Source organism: Gambusia affinis, linkage group LG04, assembly GCF_019740435.1.
Source record: "Gambusia affinis linkage group LG04, SWU_Gaff_1.0, whole genome shotgun sequence".
Lineage (NCBI taxonomy): Eukaryota > Metazoa > Chordata > Actinopteri > Cyprinodontiformes > Poeciliidae > Gambusia > Gambusia affinis.
In genome coordinates, this window is record NC_057871.1 from 26,028,658 (window position 1) to 26,036,988 (window position 8,331).

General features: G+C 41.8%; 1 pseudogene; it reads left to right on the plus strand.

The window, feature by feature from the left end:
* On the plus strand, positions 1-6,151 carry LOC122830278 (annotated as a pseudogene).
* Positions 6,152-8,331: the final 2,180 nt, after the last annotated feature.

An 8,331-nucleotide genomic window follows, 5' to 3' on the forward strand; every position in this document is an offset into this window, starting at 1 on the left:
AGTTGAAGACCCGTTCCCTCCCAAGACAAGTGTCCCTCCACCAGTCCACTCCCACGGTGACTACAGCCAGTTTTACACCAGGCAGTAGAAATTACTCAGTCCTTCCAAGCCCTCGTCACTTTAGAGTCCCGCGGGTGAGAGGCTACAAAACTGAGGGGCGACAATTGAACCCGGAGCCTCGCGGAGGGTCGGAGCGGGTGGGTTCGGTTCGGTTCGGTTCGGTTCGCCGCAGCAGCAGCAGCAGCCATGGGGGACCAAAACGCCGGTTCGGATGAAGGACTTGTCCTGAGAAGGTAAAGGTTCTGAATAATTGAAGGCGCTGACACAGAAGCTAAATCTTACCTTTAGACAACAAACCCGGAGAAGGAATCGTAGTTTGTGTCTCTTCCACTGGCAGAAACAGCTTTACGTTTCAAATCAGACGTGAATCTTAACTTGGTCAAATCGCCTCTGCCTGACTTTAATATTTTTGAAGCGATAAAAAAAAAAGTACATATTTTTAGGCCATGCCAGCTCCGTTATAGTACAAGCGGCATTTAAACGTCGATTTCAAGGATTTATTAATTTTCTTTGAATTCAAGAAGTGTGGCTTTCACAAAACAGAAACAAACAACAACGAAAACGAATTGATCTTTCAGTCGCTATGTTGTAGTTTCAACCCAAATGTAAAACAAAAGGTGTACCTTAATATATTAGTTACGTAGCCTATATTTAATAAAATATAATTAGCTGTTTTTCTTGTTTAGATGTTTTTTTGTTTGTTTGTTTACTTTGTTTTTAAGTTTATTAGCTTCTAAATACATTTGCTTTGAACGGATCAAATTACTGTATGATGTTTTATTGGTACGTTTTCATTTTTTGATTGAGAACAACTGCTTTAGTTCACATAAACTAACTAATCTAAGGATATTGTTGCACTTTACCAGCACAAACATGACGCATAATGAAGCCAAAGAAAACTGCACGTACTTTGATAGTTTATCAAAAAAAAATGCTACTTTATTTCAAACGCTGGACAAATTTCAGAACCCATAATCTGATGTTCGTCATCATCATGCCTTTTGATGCCTTCATCCATAACTGAGTGGAAACATTTAAACTCTGGTGCTGAATTTTCTCTGTTGCTGTCTAAGAACAAGTCGGTTGGGTCCCGTAGTTACAGCTGATCCGACTGCGACTAGAATGTAAACCTGAACACTTAATCTACTGAAAATCCAATCTGCTGGGAGACGTATTTTCACTTTCCTTACCAGGGAGCCCAGCTGCCAAATGTCTATTTTCAGTTTGCAACCAAATTAAGTAAAGACATTTTTTCACTGTTTGAGGTAACAAGCTGTGTTGAGTCAAAGAGAAAAGTCTCTATTAAATGGTTTGAATTAAACTTGTTCATCTTGTTAGCAGTGACGTGCGGTGAGGTTCATAGCTGGTGAGGCACTTGTCAGGTTCCATGTTTATCTGTGTATTTATTTCTAGTTTTCTTGTGTGTCCGAGTCTCTGTGTTGTCCTGTCTCCCTGTGATTAGTTCCCAGGTGTGTCTCGTTCCCTGATTACCTCATGTGTATTTAGAGCAGGGGTCTCAAACTCAATTTCCCTGGGGGCCGATGGAGGTAGAGTCTGTGTGAGGCTGGGCCGCATCGGGTTTTCCACAAGAAAAGCTCTCACAAAAACATTCCAATGTTATCAAATGTCTTTATTTTTATTTTTTAAACACAAAATAAGATGAAAAAATAAATAAATTAACAATTCATAAGAAAAAAAATTAATCAGTAATAAATAAATAAAATATAATAATAACACAGCAGCTATAGAAGACTAGATAAATGTAATTATTATAATTCAGATTCAAATGGCTGTATTAACAGTTCTTTAACCTTTAACTTTCTGAACATGAATGGAACATTGAACATGAACTGTTATGAATATAACAGTTTATAAACTGTTTCTTCTGCCTACTTCTTACTGCTAGAGGTCTGGCAGCGCTTCCTCTCGCATAGCCGAGCCACATTTGGCTTAAGGGAGGAGGCAGTTGAGACCCTAAGTAGAGCTTGAAGATGCTCGTCAGTAAGTCTGGACCTGTACTTGGACTTATTGAAGTTCAAGGTAGAGAAGAGCTTTTCGCACAAGTATGTGCTCCCAAAAAGACACATGGTCCGCTTGAACATTTGGGAAAGCTCAGGGAAGATGGGTGGCAATTCTCTCAAAAATTGCCCAAGCTTGTCTGCTTTTCCACTCACCTCCCTGAATTTGGCTTTGAGTTCAGAGTGGCACTGCGGGTCAATGAGCTCCATTTGAAGCACTGTTATTGGTAAGTTAGTTCAGCTCCGCACACAACACTGAAAAGTGCCAATCATATCAAACTCGCGGCCCCACTAACATTAAACTTTCATATTAAGGTGGGGGCCACAAACTATCGTCCCGAGGGCCGCAGTTGGCCCGCGGGCCACGAGTCTGAGACCCCTGATTTAGAGTCACCTGTCTCTGTCTGTAGTGTCGGGTCCTCCGTCTACGTCCGTCTGTGTCAGTCTGTGTACGTTGATTGTCGCGTCCCTCAGTCTGCCTGTTCTGTTTACCCCGCTGTTTACCCTGTTGCTACCTGTTATGAGCATTAGCCTCCGCTCAGCAGTGCTGCCAGGTTCTGGGACTGTTTTCTGGACATTGATCACCAATAAACTCATCCTTTACACCTCATCTGGGTCTGCTGCTTTTGCCTCACCGCCACCAACACCTCGCATTACGACAGCACTGACGTCATCAGAATCAGATTTGCAAATAGATGCATAGATTGACAGCAGTTTACAGGTTATGTTTCACTTCTGCATCCTTACACATACAAACTGTAGCTCACAAAACACACATTTCCTTAAAAAACAAAACAAAATAAATGTTATTACTGTCTTACCTTACCTAAAAAATCACTATCTCTATTATAATCTATCGCTGCACTTGACTTGCTTCCCGAATCGTTTAGCCTAGCTCGCTGTCACTTACTCGGCAGTTGAGGAGTGAACAAGACGAACGTCTGGGATCTTGAGCGCCCCCTGCCATGAGGCAAGAGAACTGCCTGCCTCACCTCGAACCTGTTCTCTGCCGTTTATAATCGCTCATTACACGAAACACGTTACACAAACACGGTGACAAAAGCACTGTACATTATATACATAAGTTAAATTATTGGAAATAAGTTCACATATTAAATTTGTTTAAACCATTTTATTGACGCCGTACAGCAACATGCTCTCTCCGCTTAGCAGCCAGCGCAGAGCCAGGGGTTGCGCAATCCAAGGTGAGGCAGAGCTCGCTGCTGCCTCACCGGCATCGCTTCCAAGCATTTGAATGGGAAAATAAGAAAATTCAGCGATTTTGAACAAATAGAAATCGAAATTGGTGAAGCTACATGAAAAATAAATATTTTTTAGTACAATCCACCGGATGAATATAACAATTTAAATTACTTTATGATTATATATTTATGATGGCAGGTGAGGCACGACATCCTGTGGTGAGAAGGCAGTTCCCCTTCATCCTGTTTTTTTTTTTTTATCTAAGCACTGAACCGTGTGGCACTCCACAAGTAACAAAGTGCATGAGGAAGATCATTTATTTGTGTTAATGAACAAAGTCTGTCAGACAACCGTACCCAGGACATGTGATTCTGAAGTTAAAGTGCCGTTAAGCAGGTTAGTAAGTAAATGGGACTGAACGCGGTTAGTGGACAAAGTTCTACTTGAATAAGAAAAGTGAAATGTGTGTGCTTTTCTTGTACTTTGCCATTGTGCCCTACTTAGTGTTGATAGATTGCATGAAATCCTGATGAAAATGAACTTAAGCATCAGGATTGATGGGTTGGGTTTGTGTACATTTTTTTGAGTGGATAAAACTTTTTATGAAACGGGGCAAAACAACATCACAGCTATTATGCTGCTGATGTATTTATTTCCTATCGTATTGATGTAGGGATGAAATGTTAATGAATTTTAATCAGATTTTGTTTTTCTTTTTCCAGACAGTTGGCCAAACATCTGCCTCCTCAAAAGCCTCCTGTGTTTCTCTCCTGTTTTCAGGGACTGCTCATGCTGTCTCTGCTCGTGGTCATCGCGTTCTTGGCCTTCTCGGACACCACCCTGTCGTGGCCCGAAACGTTCTCTCTTCAGAAACAGTACCAGCGTTTTTTCAACCAGAGCAGGCCACTGCACCCGTCTGCTTATCTGATTCACCCAAAACACAAAGCTTTTCTAAATAAATTGAAGGAAAAGACGATACCGAACCCTGAAGGCCTTCGGTACCACGAAGCTTATCCGCACAACTACAGGTTTGTCATGGAGAACGCCGAGGTTTGCGAAGTCAACTCCCCTTTCCTGGTCCTGATGGTGCCGGTGGCGCCGAAAGACGTTTTGGCTCGGGACGCCATCCGGGCAACGTGGGGCAAAGACCGAGTGGTTCAGGGCGAGACGGTACTCACTCTGTTCGTGTTGGGTCTGGATAAAAGTCACGACGTTGAGAAGCTCCAACAGGAGAACCAGGAGCACGACGACCTGATCCAGAGTAACTTCCTGGACACGTATCACAACCTGACCATCAAAACCATGGTGATCATGGACTGGCTGGCCACGCGCTGCCCTGGAGCAGCCTACGCCATGAAGGTGGACTCGACATGTTCCTGGCGTTGATAACCTGGTGATTATGTTGAAGAAGCCAGGATCCCCACAACAACTACCTGACAGGAATGCTCATGTGGAACAGACCCGTTGTCCGGTCCAAGAACTCCAAGTGGTACGTTCCCGAGGATTTGTACCCTGAGCCCAGGTATCCCACATACACCCTGGGCATGGGGTACGTCTTTTCCAACGACCTTCCCGCTAAATTAGTGGAAGCCTCAAAATTTATCAAGCCTTTTAACATAGAAGATGCTTATATTGGGATGTGCATTAAAATACTCGGACTTTCACCGACGTCTCCTCCGGACCCTTCGCAGTTTAAGGCGTATAATTCTAAGTATGATCGCTGTCAATTCTCTAAGGTCATTACGTACATTCTTGGCTCTTCGGAACAACTGATCCATTATTGGACAGACTATAAGAAACCTGGACCTCACTGCTAAAGTCGTTCACGCTACGGATGCAGCGTGAAATCCCTCATCATGTAACTTATTTCTAGATATTCTGCAGGTTGAAAAGGGGAACGGCAATCAACTTTTATAAAGAAAAGAGTGTTTATGCTTCAAATCGTTTGAAGGGAAGCTGTACTCCATGTTACATTTGATCCTGCAGGACGTGAATCACCACTGGAATGGTTGTGCAATTCTTTGTAAAATGGTTTCATAAGCTTTTCTGCTGGTTTGTTATATTTTAAAAAAGGAAATTGCATAGAATGCACTGACTGTTATTTAAACAGAAACTTGACCTAACTGCTGCCTTTGATACAGTAGACCACAACATTTTAATATCGCGATTACACCACATTGTTGGTATTGATGGCACTGTTCTTAAATGGTTCAGGTCTTACCTGGAAGAGAGAACTTTTTCGGTGAATATTGGCGGCTCTGAATCATCTCTTGCCTCAATTTCTTATGGTGTCCCACAGGGCTCAATTCTTGGCCCACTGCTTTTCTCTCTTTATATATTGCCTCTGGGTTCTATCCTTAGGAAACATGGGATTTCTTTTCATTGTTACGCTGATGATTGTCAGATTTATTTGCCCATAAAGCAGCAGGATGTACAGTCAATCAAACATCTCCTGGCTTGTCTAGGAGATATTAAAGCTTGGTTGGCCTTGAACTACTTAAACTTTAATGAAAACAAAACAGAGGTGGTGGTGTTTGGACCTAGTGGCTCCTGTGAGTCCTCCTCTGTTGACCTGGGACCTTTGGAGGAATATTTTAAACCTGTTATTACAGATCTTGGTTTTAAGGTGGATAGTGATTTTAAAATGGACAGCCAAATTAGAGCTGTGGTTAAGTCCAGCTTTTATCATTTAAGACGATTGGCGTCAGTGAAATCTTTTCTTTCCAGACAGCATTTTGAAACAATGATCCATGCTTTTATTCCAACTCGATTGGACTACTGTAACGCACTTTATCTGGGAGTCAGTCAGGCGCTGCTCTCACGTCTGCAGCTAGTACAAAATGCTGCTGCACGTTTGTTGACAGGTACTCGAAAAAGGGACCATGTGACCCCTGTCCTGGCCTCACTTCACTGGCTGCCTGTATATTTTAGGATTCATTTAAAAATTCTTATGTTTGTTTTTAAATCATTGCATAATCTCGCCCCGGCTTACCTCTCTGAGCTTCTTCATCCCCACATACCCCATCAGTCTCTCAGGTCAGCAAATCAGCTGCTCTTGGAGGTATGAGAACTAAAAGGAAGCTCAGAGGGGACAGGGCTTTCTCTGTTATGGGCCCTAAATTATGGAATGACTTACCTTTGCAGGTCAGAGAGGCCCCTTCTCTGTCCACTTTTAAAGCTCGTCTTAAAACTCATCTACTTTACTTGGCTTTCAACACCAGTGAGATCTAGTTTAAAATGAGATTTAGTTTAAAGTGTATGTCTTTGTTTTAAACTACTTTTAATTAAAATTATTTTTATTTTATTGTGTTTTTGGATTGTACAGCATTTTGTATCAACTGTGGTTGTTTTAAAGTGCTTTATAAATAAAGCTGGTATGGTATGGTATGGTAGAAATGCTTGCCGGCACTTTGTCAAGTAATGGATGTTAAACTCCATAACTAACATGTTACACATGAAAAAAGGGCAAAGACTTTTACTTGAAGTTAGCAAGTAAAAGTAAAAGTAGTGAGTTTTGTATTCAGATTGTTTTTCTTTTTAGCCACAATTTTCCACATGTTCTCTAGATGTGTTAACTGTTCTGGATTTCGACTGGGTCATGCTAAAAAACGATATGAGAGTTTCATATCCGCCATTATGGATGTCGACCGATGTTTAAGCAGTTGAAACTCTTAGAAGGAAGTTCAGCTATCGACACGCACTGGTAAGAAAAAAATAAAAATCAATGTTGCACGTAGTACCTACAACGCTAACCTTAAATTTAACGTGGTGCTTGCTTATGGAAAGTAAAGCTTAAAATGTCTGTAAGAGCTAATGTTTCACCATGTGGAAATTCGGACTTCTTTACTAGAACGCTGTTACCTTGAGTCCGACGACAAATCCAGCTCCAGGTTCCCACTTCTGAGTTAACTGGAACACGGCGTAAAACTTTCAAGAGTCGATGTTGTCTTGTGAAAACACCGGGAGAGTTTATGCGCTTCTCTCTGGAGCCAGTACAGAGAGACACAGAGGAAAGCAGCGATAAGTTGTTCTCTGAACAGAAGGAATGCAATCTGGACGTAAATGGTTTGGATTGTAGCTGCAAAATGAAGATGAAGAGAAGGAGCTCACCGGTTGCTGTTGTGGTTTACCTTTCTTTTATTATTATTATTACTGGTATTTAAATCATACATAGTCTAAATCTTAAGATTTTCTTTTAACCGACCCATCCCTCAGCTTCTCTGAAAGTAAAAAGCAGTAGTTTGATGGACCTCAAAGTACAACGTAGCTTTTGTTTGTAACCTCTCATGAGGTCAGATCAACCTCCCAGGGTCAGCTGGGTCGCACCAGCCAGCAGAACCCCACCCAACGGTGGAAACGGGCAGTTTCTGACCAACGAAATGAATTTGCATTCTTCTGCTTGTGGGTCCCACACGAGAGAGATTCCTGGTTCTGATCAGTGACCTCAGTCAACCGCATTTGGGTTGTCGGAAGCTTCAAACGTACTGGCTGATGGAAACGCGTTCGCCGCTAACGATTGGACGCGTTTCCCTCAGGTCTCCATCGGGTCTCTCAGAGACAGACCAGCAGCTAAGCGTTAGCGTCTGATGCTGCCTCAAAAAACCTTAAATATTTTGTAGCGTCGTCAATAGGTTTTAGAAGGGAGTAGCCAGAAGCTAATGCTGTTTGGGGTGAAGTCTGGCTCTGAAGGTCAGTAAACTGCTGTTTATCTACTGTGGATCAACCTGGATTCAGATCCATCAAACATACAACAGCTGAAGTTGGTGTTGATCTGCAGAACTCAGGATGCTAAGGAGGAAATAAAGTTCTGGTCCAGCTTTCTGCAGCAGAAACATCAGAACAACAGGAAGTTCATGATTTGCATTGAAATTAAATCTAAATTGAACATTTAATTGATATCTATTGACTTATCGATGTAAAAATTGATCAAAAACAAAACAAAAAAAACACTTGACAAAACTTTACTGTACATTTTTTTAATAAACAATTTACAGGTAAACTTATCTTACCTAAAGAAAGACTCGGAATCTATGGAGAGTTAAGAGTGTTA